Genomic DNA, 19,510 nt, shown 5'->3' with positions numbered 1-19,510 from the left:
GCCACTGCCGAGAAGGCCCTCTGCCTGGTTCCCTGCAACTTGGCTTCTCACAGCGAGGGAATCGCCAGAAGGCCCTCGGCGCTGGACCTCAGTGTCAGCAGAGGAGGGGGCAAAGCTTCAGCCCTTCTTCTCACGACCCTTGGCAACATCCCTCATGTGGCTGAGTGCTCTTGCAGGATCTTGTGAGGGATCAGGCAGCTGAGGGGTTAAAAGCCTCAGGAACATGGAGATCGGGGCCATTTTGTCCCATGAACTTCCCACTCAACCTTGGTGTTAGTGCTTCCTCTTTCTGCCAGAAATCTTTTTTTACTCCCAATCCCAGATGAGTTGGGAGGTTTTCGCCTTTTCCTCAGGGAGCAACGGTTGTTAGGCTTTCTAAATCTATTGTCACAACTGTGGCATTGGAAGGAATTAAAACTATAGTGAGTACTATACAGGTCTTGCAGGGGGATAGTATTACGACACACTCCTTGCGCAGGTGGGTCTGGAGCCCAGCCTTGCTTAAACCCCTCTCCCAGTTGCCAAATGGGACCCCAGATCCTTGGCATGTCATGCCTAGCTTGGTTCTGATATTAACTCCTTTGAAGGATAAAAATGTGTGTAGCAGATTCCTTCTTAGGTACACTGGTGTTCATTTGTATCACAAAGGAAAATATAACACAGAAAAGAGTGAGTGATTCCTCAGCCCTAGACCTTGCAACTGCTCGCATCCATCATTCATTCCTTTATCACCTTGTAGTACCAATGTCACCGTCATTCATACCTTTGTCACCTCGAGGCTGGTCTACTGTAATTTATTCTGCACTGGGCTTCCTTTGATGACTGTTCAGAAGCTTTCTCTGGCATGGAACAAAGTCTCCTGTCAGGGACAGGAAGCAAGAACAAACAACAACAGTGTCCCAGCACATGCAATAGGTTCATTCCAGGTGTATTCTAGGGACACTCCAACTTATTGGCTATGCAATGGGAGAGAAAGCATCCCCATCATCAACCCAGCATTTTCTCTCTCCCCCCATGAAAAGGGAGGTAGCTGGTGGTAGGAGGTTGCTACAAAGTTGTTCAACTTCCAATTTCTGTGGCTGGAGCAAAAGCAAAAAACAAAAAAAAAAAACAGATTCAATGTGTACCCCGTGTTATATCTTGTTTAGCTTTGATTAGATTGGAGAAGATAGTCAGGGGTTACTTTTTTTCACAAGGCAGCTGGACGATCTGACAGTTGTGAAAATAATGCTGATAAGTGTTTGTTGTGAGTTGTTACTGCAAAATATAATTTTCAGCTGGATGGAAAAATAATGAAGCCTCTCTTCTGAGTGAAAAATGCAGCTTATTGCTTAAGTCCAAGGACAACTAGCCTTGTGTCAACAATAATGCAGATTCTGTGCATATATTATGGATTGCATTATCTTCTGAGAGTGCATGAATTAGCATTAATGGAAGTTAATTTAATGGAAAACAGAAGGTGGGTCCATTTGCCATGCTACCCCACAATTAACCATACATTTCTCTTCATTCACACATGTGTGGAATTTGCTTTTTGTTGTTGTTCCTGCTGAAACAGTCCCCAGATATCAATCACAAAAGGAACTTACAGGATGGCACTCTTACAATTTAATGATAGTGGTTAAAGAATTCAATTTTTAATACATTGCCGAGTAAAACTGCAACGATCACACAAACGAAAACACCAGAGACCCATCCTGTTTTGATTAGCTCACATTCCTGCTTCATCACCACAAAACCATTGATTTCCAGTGGCCTCTAAGTAAATGCTAAAGGAACTCAGTATGTTTAACTTTGTCTGTGAGAACAGAAGCTTGGGGGAAGGGAAGTGGGGACAGAATGAATAGTGGCTCACTATTTTTGACAGCTGTTACAAGTAATGCACAGAAGCTATTGTGTACCAGATCTTGAACACTGAACATTGGGGGTTATTGTTTTTTTTAAAAAAATTGAGATGTGGCACAGAGCTACAATTCCCAATGTCCCCTGAGAAGAGGGATTGATTGTTAAACCAATCTGGGAATTGTAGCTCTTTGAAGGGAATTTGTTTTTGTTGTTTAGTCATTTAGTCGTGTCTGACTCTTCGTGACCCCATGGACCAGAGCACGCCAGGCACTCCTGTCTTCCACTGCCTCCTGCAGCTTGGTCAAACTCATGTTGGTAGTTTTGAGAACACTGTCCAACCATCTCATCCTCTGTCGTCCCCTTCTCCTTGTGCCCTCCATCTTTCCCAACATCAGGGTCTTTTCCAGGGAGCCTTCTCATCTCCTGAGGTGGCCAAAGTATTGGAGCCTCAGCTTCACGATCAGCTTCCAGTGAGCACTCAGGGCTGATTTCCTTCAGAATGGATAGGTTTGATCACCTAATATCTCTTGGCAACCATAACAAACTACAGCTCCCACCCAGGATTCTTTGGGCAAAACCATGACTGTTAAAGTGGTACAAGAGTATACTTTAAATGTATGGTGCAGATGGGGCAACAGACCAAAAGCAGATTGTGCCATTACAAAGTTTTCCCCCCAATGGGTATTATACAGCTAAAGTTAAGCACTTGGATGCCATTGAATTGGAAGAGCAATTTATGCACATTCTTGATGCCAAAATCCATTGGACTTAACTTTAGCTGAATCATGCTCACTATGTTTTGAAAGGCAAGCAGGTCTTCTAAAAGGGGTGATCTCGTTTGCTCTCACTTCCTTCCTGCTCTCACTTTCAGGTCCCGTCTTAGTCAGTGTGCGGAGAGCCCTACAAGTCAAATCCTATAATCTATTAAGAATTAGAAAGTATCCAGTTTCCATGTAACTAATGAGTGTAAGAAATGTTAGAGCAGCTAGAGGTTAATAAGCAGAACAGGCTTTCCTAATTATGAAGTAAAATTTCTAGCTGAGTGAAGGGTGAATAATCAGAGAATTAATTACAAGCATTAATAGTAATAATTATATCAGATAATGACATTTAAAATGTTGGAGGTAATGAATTTAAAAATTGTGGTGTTGTGAAAATACTCAACTATTCCAGAGTTATCAGCTTGGGGCTATATCACAGCCCAAACCTCCGTTGAACCTTATATGATTCACCCAGTGGAGGAAGATATAATTGCATAGAGAAAGAGATCTACATTGCTTCGAAAATTGAAGTCATAGCCTCCAAAACTAGAAAACCATTCATTTTGAGCTCAGGTGTCTTAGTTGCATAAATTGCATTGTGGAGTTCAGTATATGAACTGTTTAAAAATCATAAAGTGAAACTTTGGCAATATCGTTTTTAAGTCAGGGAGGGGGAACTGGTGGCCCTCCCGATATTTGTTGAACTACAATTCCCATCATCCTTGACTACTGGCCATGCTGGCTGGGGCTGATGGGAGGTGGAGCCTAAGAACATCTGGAGTCCCACCAGTTCCCCATTTCTTGGTTAAAGTGAGACGCATGTTACCAACCCTCACAAAATAATTTCAAACAAAGGGATAACTTGGGAATTTCAAAATGCACTATTCGTTTCAATGGGGCTTTCAGTGTGCCTGCGGGAATCTTATATCTACATTTTTAGAAGATGGAAATTGCCTTTTACATTGACTGGTAGCAAGGGATCATGTGTTAGTCCCTGATCAAGGGCTCCAAATAAAAGAGATACCTGGGTTCCTGTACCATTAATAGTTCAGGAAATGGATTTATGTTAACAGACCTGCATGAGTGCACCTGACCATACATATTTTCACTGTTCTGAAGTCCCCCTCAACCCACTTTCTGGGAAGCTAGTATCATGACTTTGCTCCACCTGGTGATCTGGCTATAACACACTCACACATACCTGTAAATCACCTGACTTCACAATTGCACCAGGTGAGGTGGTCTTGGCTCCCTGTCAAAGTTGCCTGTGAAGGTGTAGGAGAGATACCAAACAGGACTGAAGTTGCTGCACAACAGCTGATGGGCAGGGTCTTCCCTTCTACAGGGTCTGGTTGTGGGACAGAGTTCCATGTGGGGAACTCTAGCTGCACCTAAACCAAGCAGAACCCCTCCCCTTAAATGTTCTGTACTGTGAATTGACCTTCACTCTGAGGCTCATTTGTGCCCTAGGTTTTAGATATAAGGCAGATAGAGGTCCCCCACCGTCCAACCTTATTATAATGTGCTCTTTTCCAAGGTTCCCTGGAGGAGGGAATGATTTTGGTGTGTCAGCTTCTACTGAGGCCAGCATTTCTCCAACATGTTATTCTGTGGCTCTGTACCTGGCTATGGAAGGCAGCCTGGTCTCCTGTAATGCGTTTCTTTGTTTTATTCAGGGTGTCTATCCAGATCCCTGTTATGAGCTTGAATTACAAAGTGATGGGAACAGGGTATCTGGCTACCTTTGCTGTTCTGTCTAAAATTGGGAGGGGTCAGGGTGAAGCTTGTGGGTTCGTAATCAGGGGCGACTCAGGAGAAAGGATGTTGCACACTGCTGAATGTTGCATGTACTTGTCTCATGCTTGTATGTTGTTGTTGTTGTTGTTGTTTAGTCATTTAGTCATGTCCAACTCTTCGTGACCCCATGGACCAGAGCATGCCAGGCACTCTTGTCTTCCACTGTCGCCCGCAGTTTGGTCCAACTCATGCTGGTAGCTTTGAGAACACTGTCCAGCCATCTTGTCCTCTGTTGTCCCCTTCTCCTTGTGCCCTCCATCTTTCCCAACATCAGGGTCTTTTCCAGGGAGCCTTCTCATCTCCTGAGGTGGCCTGAGTCTCTGAGTCTCAGCTTCAGGATCTGTCCTTCCAGTGAGCACTCAGGGCTGATTTCCTTCAGAATGGAGAGGTTTGATGCTTGTATACCATATCCAAATCATCTCTCTCTCTCTCTCTCTCTCTCTCTCCACACACACAGGGATTTTGCTAATGAGTAATAATAATGGTGGGGGGGGGGGAGAGAGAGTTAATGGTACTTATACAAAAGCATTTAATTAAAGCAAATGTAAACTATTTAATGAACATGAAGTTGTGGATATGGAATTTCACATCTCATGATGCCTAAGGTGCCTTACAATTCCACTCCTCTCTGATGATACTGAACTGTGTGTTTTTTAAAAAAAAGAAGAGGGGAAGAAACCTAGTAAAGTTATGTTTTCTGTTTCTTTTGCTGCATGGGCAAATGGTAGGATATTTCCATGAAGGGTTTCATTAAAATGTTATTTTTGTCTCCTCTCTGATGATTTCTTTTCTGAATGACTCCGTCTCCGCCTGGGCTTTGCAATTTGCAGGAGGCTTTATTTATTTTTCACTTTTGCAAACAAACAATTACATTTTCGAGAGCCCTTAAAAATATGATCCTCCATATAAATGGGTTGCACTTTGCCTCTTGGCTGATCAAGAGTGTCACCTAATTAAACAACTTTGTGTCACTGCCATGGGCTTGGAAGGGAATGAAATGAAATAAGCAAATAGAACCAAACAATCTCATTTCCATAAACCGGAGGACACAGTACACTTCTGCACATTTTTAAAGTATGTTTACTGCTTGCTCAAAAAATCTCCATGTTTCAGGCAGATTCACACATTAGTTTATCCAAAATGAGATTGTTCCTGTGCATCATTCAATACTTGACCCATAATGAAATCTAATTGGGTTGAGTCAATTAAAGGGAGGAGTAGCAGCATTGTATGTAAAGAATGTGTACACTTGTGAAGAAATCCATGACCTGGAACATGAAAAGCAGATTGAGAGTATATGGGTAAAAATTGTAGGAGAGAGAAACAACAGTGACCTTACTGTGGGTGTCTGGTATAGACCACCAAGCCAAACTGAAGACTTGCATGATGCCTTACTAGAACAGATTACCATTCAAAAAGGAGATAAATACTAATCAACTAATACTTTGAGTTTGGGACTCAAACTCTGCCAAATTCCTCCATTACATGGCTGACAATTTCATTTCCCAGAAGGTAGAAGAACCAACAAGGGGATCATCTACCTTGGACCTAAGGTAAAATAAAGGTACCCCTGCCCGTACAGGCCAGTCTTGACAGACTCTAGGGTTGTGCGCTCATCTCACTCTATAGGCCGGGAGCCAGCGCTGTCCGCAGACACTTCCGGATCACGTGGCCAGCGTGACAAGCTGCATTTGGCGAGCCAGCGTAGCACACGGAACGCCGTTTACCTTCCCGCTGGTAAGCGGTCCCTATTTATCTACTTGCACCCAGGGGTGCTTTTCGAACTGCTAGGTGGGCAGGAGCTGGGACCGAACGATGGGAGCTCACCCCACCGCGGGGATTCGAACCACCGACCATGCGATCAGCAAGTCCTAGGCACTTAGGTTTTACTCACAGTGCCACCCGCGTCCCTGGACCTAGGACCTAGTCCTCACCAATAGTGAGGAACTGTATGATGAAGTGTAAGTACTCAGAAACTTGGGAGGAAGTGATCATGTTCTCTTGGGTTTCAGGATACAGAGGCAAGGGAAAACTGAATGTAGTCAGACATGCACTCTGGACTTGAAGAAGGCCAATTTTGAAAAGCTGAAGGAGCTATTGGGTGTGATCCCATGGTCAGAAATACTCAAAGAGAAGGGAGTCCAAGAAGGATGGGAGTTTCTAAAAGGAGGCAGGCTTCAGCCACAGCATATCTTAACAACAATGTGTTGTCTGTCAGCAGTGTGCCTGTGTTTGCTGAGGTGGTTTGTGTATGTATGTGTGTGAAGACCAAACTACATCAACGAGAACTGGGATCATCTTTTTTTCAGCATATTCATAGCTTCGTCCATCAATCCAGTCTGCCTCCTAGAAAATCTTGCTGCCTGCTAAATATTTCAATCAATCAACTGCACCCAATTTCAAATACTTTTGTGGCTCCCAGTGGGGGATCTCCACAGTGGGGGAAACCTTACGGGAATTATGGAAATGCAAATCCCTTCACTTGGGAGAGTGGTGTATGTAATCAATGTTTGGGAATTGCCTTTGTGTAACAGCATTTAGATAATAATTACTGTCCACACAAATGACTCTGCCTGGGTTCAGTCAGCTGGCAAACATTTCATATCATGGTATAGGGGAAAAGCATTTCTCTTTTAATATAAAAGGATGTGTGATATGAGCACTCGTACACAAGGTCTCTATTTATTGCACGCCTTAAGGTGGTCTAGAAATCAAATTTGTGACATTAACAGCAACTTTTTAATTACACTGCATTCTCAGATTCTGCTTATTATAAATGTCTTTCCCTCCACTTGATATCTTCAAGTCAAAGAAGATCAGACACACGGGCTTCAAATTGTATGAGACCTTTTCCTCATGGTGTTCTCTTGAGCTAAATCATACATGCACATGCTGCTATTTGCCTCTGGGGAAAACATGCTGCATGGCTTGGGGTTGAAACACAGGAAGCAGTCTTACAGCAGCTGGGCTAAACTATCAATGGGCTATACTGCAAAGGACTAAAGTATCTTAAACTTAGGAACCATCCTAAATTCTAGCTCCTATAAAGTGCAAGGTATTGCTATGAAAGGAATGAGCCCAATGGCCCCCTTCTATCCACAGAAATGCTTTTGAATCAGCTAAGACACTCACTAGCAAAAGAGGAAGGGGAAGCTCTTTATCCATGCGACGGTCACCTCCAGGCTTGATTATTGTAACTCGCTCTACGCGGGGCTGCCCTTGAAGCTGACCCAGAAACTCCAGCGGGTGCAGAATGCCACGGCGAGGCTCCTTACGGGGTCCTTGCCGCGGGATCACATTCATCCAGTGCTTTACCAACTGCACTGGCTCCCGGTGGAGTACAGGGTAAGGCTTAAGGTGCTGGTTTTGACCTTTAAAGCCCTATGCGTCCTATGACCCACGTACCTACGGGACCGCCTCTCCTGGTATGCCCCACAGAGGACATTAAGGTCCACAAATGACAACATTTTGGAGGTCCCAGGTTGCAAGGTGGTTAGATTGGTCTCAACTAGGTCCAGGGCCTTTTCAGTACTGGCCCCAACTTGGTGGAACGCTCTGTCACAAGAGACTAGGGCCCTGCAGGACTTGACATCTTTCCGCAGGGCCTGCAAGACAGAGCTGTTCCACTTGGCCTTTGGTTTGGACTCAGTCTGACCCTTATGGTTTCCCTCCCCTTATGGTTTGATCTATGGGCTACTTTTAAAATGATGCTGCATTTTAAACTGCATTTTAACCCGTATTTTAAATTGGGCCCCCCCCTTATGTTTTTACTGTAATTTTACTGGTGTTAGCCACCCTGAGCCCAGCTCTGGCTGGGGAGGGTGGGGTATAAATAATAATAATAATAATAATAATAATAATAATAATAATAATAATAATAATAATAATAATCTATTATTATTGAAGATTCCCCCTCCAGCTTCTAGTGCCTCCTGAAAATTTGTTCCAGGTGGATCATCCAGAAGAGGATGGAAAGTAGCATTGAGACATAAGGGTGAATCCTCAAAGATGACCTCATCTTCTCTACCATTAATGGAGGCCTCCACTAGCTCAAACATTGTTCTGTGAATGGAATGACTCCTTCCATTGGTATAAAAGCACCACTGGACACAGCCTGTGTTTTCCCATTATTTCTTTTTTTTCCCACCCCCTGCAATAGCCACCAAAAATTCCATTTTGATATAATTTTTTTAAGGTACATAGAAAATGGTCTTCTTTTCCCTCCAACACTATGTGAAGTTTGATGCAGGACAAAGTAGACTTTACCTGTCTTTCTTATCCCAATGGCAAGTGGGCATGATGACAAGTTCTTCTTGAAACCAGGAAAAAAATATAACCCCAACCCCACCCCACTCTTTAACCATATACTCAGTTTCACACGTTGCTATAAACTAAAGGTGGTGTGAATTTGAATCTCCTGTGTTCTTTACATATGATCTTCTTATTCAAATCTGACTTGAATGTTGACGATTGCTTTATTGTTTGCAAATTACTTATTTGCTATTAGGTATTTATGCATTTAATGCTGTGTAGCTCATTTATGTACGTTGCTACCAGTTGATTAGGTGTCACATTTGCCTAAGCAGTGAAAACAAAACATCTGCTTTAATTTCGCTTGTTTTCACAGCACATTGAGCAAAGTCAAAGTTGGGGGGAAATGAATGAAGCAAAGTTGCTCAAGCGAATGTAACAGAACAAAAGGAACTGGGGTGAGTTATTTGTAAGTGTTCTCCTAGGCTGCAAACATGCCTTCGAATACTTGTAATAAACACGACCCAACAAATGCATTCAGACAAACAACCAAAGCACCTACAGGAGGAGTGGTGAGGTCTTCTGTACAAGGAAAATGGGTGATGTGGGTAAGCTGCTTTGATTACACCTCTGAACCTTGTGGGCTTCCCATAGCATCTGTTTGGTCACAATGAGAACAGAGTGCTAGACTAGGTGGGTCTTTGGCCTGACCCAACAGGGTTCTCCTGATGTTCTTACATTTAACCTCAGAAAACCTTGGGGTTTAATGTCAGGTTAGGAGTGGAGGACATAATCAATGCAGAATCCTGTAACATTGTTCAACCCCACAGAATTGCATATCAAATCCTAAAACAAAAATTTTAGGTCAAACACAGCTCCCAGGGCAAATTGGGTTTTCTGGGCTCACAGAATCTTTGACGCTGGAGTTGCAACTGAAATTTCACCAATGGCAGCCATATTTGGGAGGTGGGTTGTAAAGAAATTATTGGTTTGGTTTGCGTTTAAAGGCCAACTCACCTGAAATTTGATGCAGTTAGGGTAAGTTTGCTTTGAAATGCTAATTTACAATTTCCAAAACAATATGTAAATGAAAAAAAGCAGCCATCCTTCAAAATTCACAATTCTCCAGATTTTGTGCTAGTTCTCCACGCAACTGATGTGTACAAAAATTCATATATTGAGATGAAGAGTGAATATAATTAGGCACGGTAGTAAAAAAATAGCATACAAAAATGCATTATATTTAGGGGAAAATGCTTTGGGGGAAAAACCACTGCATTATTTATTTATTTACTTGTTTCATAAAATGTATACGTCGCTTGATGGTGGAAAGATTGCCTCAAAGCAATTAGAAGCAATTAACACTAAAGTGCTAATGAGTTTTCACAAATACTTTAAAAAAAAGCAGTCTGATGTGGAAGTGCAGAGAACTAAACTTAAGACAAGAAACGTAAGAAACTTAGAGAAAACAAAATTGACGTATTTAGCCAGTGAAGAATCTTCGTCCACACTCAGCAGCTTCCTGCAAGGGCACAGCTGAGATCTGCTGCCAACTCAAAGTGATCTCAGAATATTGGTTGGTTGGTTGGTTGGTTGGTTGATTAAATAAATATACTGCCCTTCATCCAAGGATAACAGGGTGGTTTACAGTATAAAAACACAAAAATGCATAATATACGTAATAACAAACAAAACAATTTTAATTAGCCAAAGGTTTGGGAGAAGAGGAGTGTGTTTGCCTGATGCCTAAAGAGATATAATGGCACCAGGCGAGTCTCCCTGCGGAGAACATTCCATAAGTGGGGAGTTACCACAGAAAAGGCCCATTCTCATGTTGCCACCCTCTGGACCTCTCATGGAGGGGGCACACAAAAAAGGGCCTGAAATTGTGATCACAGGGTCTGGGTTAGTTCATATGCAGAGTCGTGGCCTTTGCATAGCTGTCAATTTATAGATTTGAAAATAAGGGACCAGCAGCCTCGAAAATAAGGGATCAGCAGCCAAAATAAGGGATTTTCCGGGCACAGGTATGTTCAACTTCTCAGCCCCTCTGAGCCAAAGGCAGAAAGCCCAGCCAGCAGCCAAACAAAGCCTCATCAATAAGGGACAGCAGCGGGACATGGCACTGGGATAAGGGACTGTCCCGCCAAATAAGGGACGCTTGACAGCTATGGGCCTTTGAGGTTTTTCACACCCTTAATAATCAGAGATCCCATTTCAGACTTCTAGTTCTCCCCACAAGCTCATTCATGATCTTCACAAGCATCTTCAGAGCCCTATCTTGTTCTATATACCAAATGGGGAGGTCAAGAGCTTACTGTTAAGCAAATGGAGCTGAAATACTGAGCTCTCCCCATGCAACTTGCCATTAACAGAGACATCAAGTGATTCATATTGCAAAATTTGTTGGCAAGCGAGGGAACATCGAAGCTAACTAATAAGAAATCAAGGAGGCCATACCTCTTTAAAGACGTGTTTTGTTAAGCAAGCAAAACATAAAACCTTCATATCCTTTATGATTGATTAATGACCTTTTTTGCACAGACCCCGCTAACAGGAACAATTGAGGGAGACAAGAGCAATTAAGGAGTTTCTGTGTAGGCAGTTCACTTATCAAAATGTCTGAGACAGGCATTTTACCTGGATCATTGGCCCCTTATACCTTAACTTCTGTCAAATCAAATCCGAATGGCACCCAGGCAGGCTATTTTTGGCACATCAGCAAAATGCCACATTGAACTTTTAGTGGCAATTACAGGCATAGAATACATCAGCCTTGCAGTGATTTAAGACGAGTCTCCAACAGCATCTGCCCAGATATTAATATCTTCACATTCCCCTCCCACCTGGGGCCAGAGAGGTACTAGCACTTGAGTTATAATTAGCATTTGACCCCAGACCCCTCAGATTCCCACCTGAAGAGGCAACCTTCATTGTAATGGCACAGAACGTTATGCAAAGACTTTGACGTCATTCTCACAAACAATAAATAAAGCGACCCCTTTCTGTGCTTAAAACAGGGTATGTTCTGAGGATGCTTAAGTTTTGAGAATGTTTTGATGTATTATGGCTCTTTGTGTACTCTATATAATCTGCCTTCAAATTCTTCTTGGGGCAGACTCTTGGCTAAACTGGAGGTTCATGTAGAACACCCAGATTGAGTTGGGCTCTGCCTCTATAGCAACAAAATAAAGTACCGTACTGGGTTCCTGCAGTGATTTTTTCCCAGAGGTACGCAGGGGTACACATACCCCTAAAAATTTTGTGAATCTAACAGGAGAAGAAACTAAACAATATAAAAATTTTAGTTTCTTCTCTAGCACGGTGAATCGTCAGTTCCCTTGCTACCCCCGATGGCGGCCTCATTTCTTGTCATGGTGTTTCCTGAGTCTCAGACAGAATGAGAGTACCCCTAAACATTTTTTAACAAAAAAAGCATTGCCTATCTGGATGCTGGGCCTGCCTCTTTATTCCTTGGCTCCGTGTTTTCTTTTGTTTTCCCTCACTTGGATATTAAACCAGGGGAGTGAGGAGCAAATTCTCACGACAATGGGAAAGATGGAGAGGGGGAGTATGCCTGCCAGCCCTTCATCCAGCCAAAACACATTTCATGTGTAGTGTTTTCATGAAGCCTACATATGCACCCTGAATTTGCATGGGCTCCTGCTTGCATGATTGAATACTCTGGGAAACAGAAGGTCCTGGATCAATTATAGCAGGATAGCTAACTGGGTAACCTCCAAAGGTTGATAGAATCCAGCTACCATTAGCCCAATGGTCAGGGGTGGAGGAAGCAACCCCAAGAGGGAAACATTTTGGTACCACCGTTTTTAAAGAGAAGATTACATACAGCAAGGATTGCAGGCATAGTCTCAAAATCACCTTTGAACATGTGGAGGTCTAGGACCCTCGTACCTACGTACTGCCTCTCCTGGTATGCCAAACGGAGAGAATCAAGGTCCATAAATAGCAACACCCTAGTGGTCCCGGGCCCTAAGGAAGTTAGATTGGCTTCAACCAGAGCAGGGCCTTTTCAACTCTGGCTCCGGTCTGGTGGAACGCTCTGCCTCATGAGACCAGGGCCCTGCAGGTTCTCATTTCTTTCCGCAGGGCCTGTAAGACAGAGTTGTTCCACCTGGCCTTTGGCTTGGAGCCAATTTGATTCCCTCCCTCTCTTTTTTCCCCCTTTCCTTCTCCTCCTGCGATGAGGCTACATTTTAATATTTTAATTTTTCAATATTTTAATGTTGTATTTTAATTTTGTTTTTAGTTGTAATCACTCAACTTGTTTTTATTATTGCTTGTAAGCTGCTCTGAGCCCAGCCTTGGCTGGGGAGGGCGGGGTATAAATAATAATAATAATAATAATAATAATAATAATAATAATAATAATAATAATAATAATTATTATTATTATTATTGAATGTGAAGCCTACCAAAGGGCCCCCCATCCATTTGTGTGTGTGAAAAGGGCTGTGGTCAAGCAGTTTCTAGACTTCACTATTTTGAGTTATATATGGAGGCTTGCATAACTGAGACCGAGAGGAGATATGATAGCCATCTTCAAATATCTCAAGGGCTGTCATGTGGAAGATGGAGCAAGCTTGTTTTCTCCTGCTGGGAAGGGTAGGACTCAGATAAATGGCTTCAAGTCACGAGAAAGGAGATTCCGACGAAACACTAGGAAGAACTTCCTGACAGTAAGAGCTGTTTGGCAGTGGAACGGTCTCTCTCAGGAGGTTGTGGATGCTAGAATTCCTGCTCCGTGACTGAAGTCATGGGATTGTTGTCTTTCACATGACAGTGTATGTTTTGACTCCACAGAGTGGGAAGTGATGGAGATAAGATGTTTGTGTTACTGTGTTCTGTGAAGTGGGACTATTGTCCTTTGTCCTTTTTCACTTTGCTGTCTGATGCTAGAGAGAGAGGGAGCCATGTTGCAGTGCTCCGTGTGTGTTTATATGTAAATAAAGTAGATTAGCCAAAATGCTGAGTTGCTGAGGTCTGTTAAGCAAGCTGCGAAGACTCTGCAGATCCCTAAGTGTGCCGATGTCTGTTGGCATCGGTCACTGTGATGTTCAGGCAGAAGAAAGCTTTTGAAGCTCCCGAGTGATCGACCAGGAGGGAGAGAACATGCCAGTTAGGCATGTGTCTCTACCAGGGTCCTACTCGAGTGTAGGCTGAACTCCTGACAGTGGTCTCTCCTTCCTTTGAGATTATTAAGCAGAGGTTGGATGGCCATCTGTTATGGATGCTTTAGCTGAGAGTCCTACATTGCAGGGCGTTGGACTAGAAGATCCCTTCCAACTTTACAATTCTATGATTGGAGACTCCTCTGGGCAAACCGGTGTGAAGCTGCATCTGCACATTGAAGTGGTACAAAGCATTTACCATTTGCAATTTGAGAGAATTAGGTCAACGAGTCACATGCAGCAGGCTATACTTGCATTTGGTATAGTATACTGGGTACACTGTGATACAGGAAGTCCCCCCGCCCTGTTCAGCTCTAGACTCTGCTCTCTCAGCCTCAAACACCCCCTCCGTCTGCAACATGGGGCTAACGATAATATAGGGGTACCTTACAGTCCAATTTGTAAGGATTACTGAGATAATGTAGGAGAACTGCACCAGAAATGTAAAGTGTTATTACTAACTGAGTGCTATAGAATGGGAAATTACTGACTAACGTAACAATCTCAAAATGGAAACCTAGGTGAACTAAAAATAGGTGTACCTCCTTGCTCGTGCGGAGCAAAATGAATTGCCATGTGGGCTGGTAAGTGTATGAAGTCGTTTACCTTCTCAGTGGGTACAGACGGAGTCCTGTTGGGCTGTGTTTACATAATTTTGGTTTTTTTCCCCAGCGATCCTTTATATGCACATGCATTATATCTACAGAGGTAAACAGGGTTCCTTCCTTCCCCTTGCATAGCAAGATTCCGAGTGGTGGGTAAGTACTGTAACTGGGATGAATACTTCACCCTGTTCTTTATTTAACAACGAGGTGGGATGGGTTCAGCTGGTCCAGGAGGCTGCTGTTGGGGGACAGGGAATTCTGGAGGTATTGGAGGACACACACCCCATACCCCCCAAACGAACTGCTGGCTGCAGAACAGAAGGACACAAGGACACTGGTAGTTGCCTTATACCAAGTCAGACTGTTGGTCCATTTAACTCTGTGAAGTCTACACTGACCAGCTGCAGTTCTCCAAGGCTTTCAGGCAGGAGGCATTCCCAGCCCTATGTGTTAAAACTTTGGTTAAAGAAGAAAAGGAGAATTTCCTGGATGCCTAGATCCGGATTTTGGGCAAGTACTCTTTGGCGACAGAGCCCCAGTAGAGATTTAAAATCACGAAACATGCAGCAAAGTAAAGCATGGAAATATACACTGTTTGACCTATAAAATATCCCCTTTTAAGTAACTACCAAAAGTTTCTCACTTCCCCTTAGCATAGAAAGAGACAATACACATTTGATAAGTTATAAATGCTCTACTTACAAACTCTTCAAAAGTCAAATTTGTGTGCTTTTCCATACAGCAGCAAGAAAAGACACGCAGCAAAACTTAGTTTCAAAAGGGTAAGAGTGTCTAAATTATTTGTATAAAAACACAAAGATGGCTTTCTAAAGCCATGCAGTCTGGGCTTAGAGCAATCAACATAGCTGGGTTCAGATGATGGAAATAGAAAGGTAGAATGTGGGAGAACAAAGAGTTTGGTGGCCCTTCCTCCCAAGGCGAGGGTGTGTGACCCAGCTAAGCCTGACAGGACAGCTTAATCTATGGTCTTAACCCCTTCATACATTAATTAGAGTTAAGCATGTTGGTTATATGAGGCTGGATATATCTGTAACAAATCACCTTTAGAACTTCAAGTAGATCCCAACTTCCCTTGTATATCAGTCTAGTGATATTCTCTATGACCACCAGGTATTTTACCATTAATGTAAAGCGGCAGAGGGTTTAAACTGAGGTCATGAAGTCTGTGAGCATATAAAACCCAAGACTGGAATCAGTTTGAAGATTTCCTATAAAAATCATCAGCAGAAGACCAGTGAATGAACATTTCAGTTTGTGAAAAATGTAAGCATAATTCACAGAGAATATCAAAAGGAAATTATATATACAGAAATCTTAGGGAAGGGAAGATATAACGGTAAAAATGTATGCAGGAGGAAGGCAGGTTACAACGATTGCATGGAGAAATAAAATGCGAAACAGTCTGTATTGAAGTGGCCATGACATCCAAGAACTCAAGCAGGAAAGATCAAAATGCAAGATTTCTCTTTGTAAACCACTTTGAGCTTTTAGCACAACCAAGCAGCCTATAAATTTGGTTAAATAATTACAATTGACTACAACTTATTACTAAGATCTCTCCATGGGACTCTACCCTGCCCCCATTGTGGGGCAGCATCCAGCTCCTGTTCATAACCAAGCTGCGCCGTGTTGCTTCCCACACCCTTGCCAACCTTCAGCTAGCAGGAGAAGGCAGGAAGGCCCCACTCCCTCCTCCACCAATTCATCCAGCTCCTGGTCACAAGATAGCAGCACCAGACTCCAGGGTGAATGAGTCAAAGGATTTTGGTTTTGAGCACATGCAATTTTCACACATACATGCTGACTTCAAAACCAAACTACCCTCGACCTCTCTCCCCTTTCTAAACCCTTTACTTGTAGCAGAAAAATCTATAGATGGACCCTTTTGTCTGCCATTTGACAGCTTTCTTTTCCAGGGGCATCTCTCTCATGTCAGCAGTTTTCAGACTAATGGCCCACAAATCATTAGGGAAGTTAAGTGATTCCTATTACTGGCCCTTCCTGGTGCCAGATCTTCAAAGCGTGCCCTTGCGGAAGAACTACTGCATCTCCTCTTCTGAAATCGGTCCTCACAAGGGGAGAATATGGCTGAACATTTCAACAAATTCTCCCCAAATTAAAATGAAAAAAAAAAATCTCAGCCAACAACCCCTAGGACACATTGGCTAAAGATGTGTATGGGTTTTGTTTGTGGGCCAAATAACAAAATGAAGCAGGGTTAGCTGGCTGTCAATAAATCACCAGCACTGGATCAGAGCTCCACAAAGCCTCATGCTGCTCTGTTTCAGCAATTGCCTGTGGCTTATAGCCCTGTTTTCCTTTGTCTCTAGGCTTTTCTAGGGCTATGGGCTTTACAAGCAGAGCAGCCTTCCAAAATTTTCATTCAGAAAAAAATGAAGCTCACCCTATGCTTTTGAGCCTATTGCTATACAAACTTCTCAGCTCTACTTTCAACCTTTTCATAGACATTTTGGGTTGGCAACAGCAAACTACACAGTCATCTTTGAACTGATCAACTTTCTCCCTCTGCTGCTGATATTGCTCGTCATTCAGGAAAAAAATCACAAGGGGGCAATAGATTTTTCTCATTATTTGTATGTGTGTGTGTGTCATTGTGACAAGGTTAGTTAGACCTTTTATGGTTCATTGCTTTCCCCATCCATCTGGAGATGGATGTATTTTTTTACAGTTTCCCAAAAAAATGGAGGTTGCAATTTTCAGCCAGCCTTAGGGCAGCATTTGATATCAGCACACTCAGTTCGGTGTGAATCATTTTGTTCTTGTCAAAGAGGTTCATGCTGTCTCCTATAAAAGCATGGTAATATCACCAGGGTCTTGCAACAATCAAGCTGGGTCCGACTCTGGTTGATCATAGGACACATTTTTTAAACTGTGTGTTCTTCAGAAGCTTGCCACAAGTTATCCAATGAGAGGGAAGGAACCCTTGTAAACATGGGTAAGATTCTTTAAAAGACGTTTTGCCCACTGCTAACAATTATATACACTCCCAGGGGCTAATCTTTTTAATAATAATAATAATAATAATAATAATAATAATAATAATAATAATAATTTTTATTTATATCCTGCCCTCCCCAGCCGAAGCTGGGCTCAGGGAGGCTAACAACAATAAAATAGTACAACATTCTAAAATCATTTCATTATAAAATTAATTCAATTCAAATTGATGGCAACCTTTAGGCTAAAGTTTTGTGAAGATTGCCGAAGGAGGGAGTCAGGCTGTGCCCTGACCAAAGGCCTGGTGGAACAGCTCTGTCTTGCAGGCCCTGCGGAAAGATGTCATGTCCCGCAGGGCCCTAGTCTCTTGTGACAGAGCATTCCATCAGATTGGAGCCACAGCCGAAAAAGCCCTGGCTCTAGTTGAGGCTAGCCTAACCTTTCTGTGGCCTGGGACCTTCAGGATGTTTTTGTTTGAAGACCGTAAGTTCCTCTGTGGGACATACCAGGAGAGGCAGACCCGTAGGTACGAGGTTCCTGGGCCATATAGGGCTTTAAAGGTTAAAACCAGCACCTTAAATCTGATCCTGTACCCCACCGGGAGCCAGTGCAGCTGGTATAGCACCGAGTGAATGTGATCTCGCAGCGAGGACCCCATAAGGACATCAAACATCAAAAAGGGAAAGGGAAAGGGTCTCAGCTCAGTGGTAGAACATCTACTTTGCATGCAGAAGGTCTCTGGTTCCATTCATTGTCCCCTGCCTGAAACCCTGGAGAGCCACTGCCTATTGTTATTGTAGACATATTGAGTGAGATAGAATAACACTCTGACTTGGTATAAGGCAGCTTCCTATGTTCCGGATTTCAGCTGGGTAGCCTGATGTCCAAAACCTCCATTCCTCTAAACCAGGGGTCTGCAACCTTTAAGACAAAAAGAGCCACTTGGACCCGTTTCCGAAGGAATAAAAACTGGGAGCCGCAAAACTCGTCATTATAAAAATAACTTTTTTGTCACTTTTTTATTATTTCTTTGTTTGACCCCTCAGAATTACTCCTCCTCATAGAAATAAACGTTAAATTAACAAGTTACCTTTTTGTGTGTGTGTGTTCTTCACTCCCCTTCAAAACAGTGACCAGCGTACATGCCCCTTACAATGTGGCAGGCGGGAAGGTGACGTCGGGACGGTGCGTGACTAACAGCGCCCGCCACAGTGGGGAGTGTCGGGGCACACAATGCGCCTCCTCCCCTCGTTAGTATCCGCCCCGGAGCCGCGGCAAAGGTGTAAAAGAGCCACATGCAGCTCCGGAGCCGCGGGTTGCAGACCCCTGCTCTAAACAGACTGAAAATGCAAATTTCACTGCAAAACTGAATATAAGAAGAATGTATTATACAGTTGCTGATGAGATGTCCAGATTATCTCTTGGTTTTGATCAACTGAGTACTTGCTCATGGTTGACAACTGAAAGCAACCCACCAGCCTCTTAAACATCTCTTAAAAAAAACAACCTACCCAAAAATCATCATGTGAAAAAGTATAAAATTGCCATTATTAATTGATTATTTGATGGAAGATAATTAATGTGCCATCTAATAATAATAATAATAATAATTTTTATTTATATCCCGCCCTCCCCAGCCGAAGCCGGGCTCAGGGCAGCTAACAACAACAAAACAGTACAAAAGTACAGCACAAACAACACTCTAAAATCATTCATTATAAAATTAATTCAATTCAAGCCACTGACCACCATTGGGCCAGAGCTCCTTGAAGATTGCCGAGGGAGGGAGTCAGGCTGTGCCCTGGCCAAAGGCCTGGCGGAACAGCTCTGTCTTGCAGGCCTTGTGGAAAGATGTCAAGTCCCGCAGGGCCCTAGTCTCTTGTGACAGAGTGTTCCAGGTCAGAGCCACATCCGAAAAAGCCCTGGCTCTAGTTGAGGCCAGCCTAACTTCTCTGTGGTCTAGGACCTTCAAGATGTTTTTATTTGAAGACTGTAAGTTTCTCTGTGGGGCATACCAGAATCATCATGTGAAAAAGTATAATATTGCCATTATTAATTGATTATTTGATGGAAGATACTT

The 19,510-nt window shown here is 43.0% G+C and overlaps 1 long non-coding RNA gene across 1 annotated transcript in view; it reads right to left on the bottom strand.

The window, feature by feature from the left end:
* Positions 1-18,332: 18,332 nt before the first annotated feature.
* The window catches only part of LOC309373288, an 82,831-nt gene continuing 81,653 nt past the window's right edge, over positions 18,333-19,510 (bottom strand). Inside the window, exons 2-3 of the long non-coding RNA XR_014169946.1 lie at positions 18,625-18,756; positions 18,333-18,578 (exon numbers count right to left, since the gene is read on the bottom strand). This is a non-coding gene — a long non-coding RNA (uncharacterized lncRNA). The remainder of the gene's footprint in view (positions 18,579-18,624; positions 18,757-19,510) is intronic.

The sequence above is a fragment of the Podarcis melisellensis genome (genome assembly GCF_964234715.1).
Source record: "Podarcis melisellensis genome assembly, chromosome: 6".
NCBI classification, from domain to species: domain Eukaryota; kingdom Metazoa; phylum Chordata; class Lepidosauria; order Squamata; family Lacertidae; genus Podarcis; species Podarcis melisellensis.
This window is presented reverse-complemented; position numbering and strand designations above follow the sequence as displayed.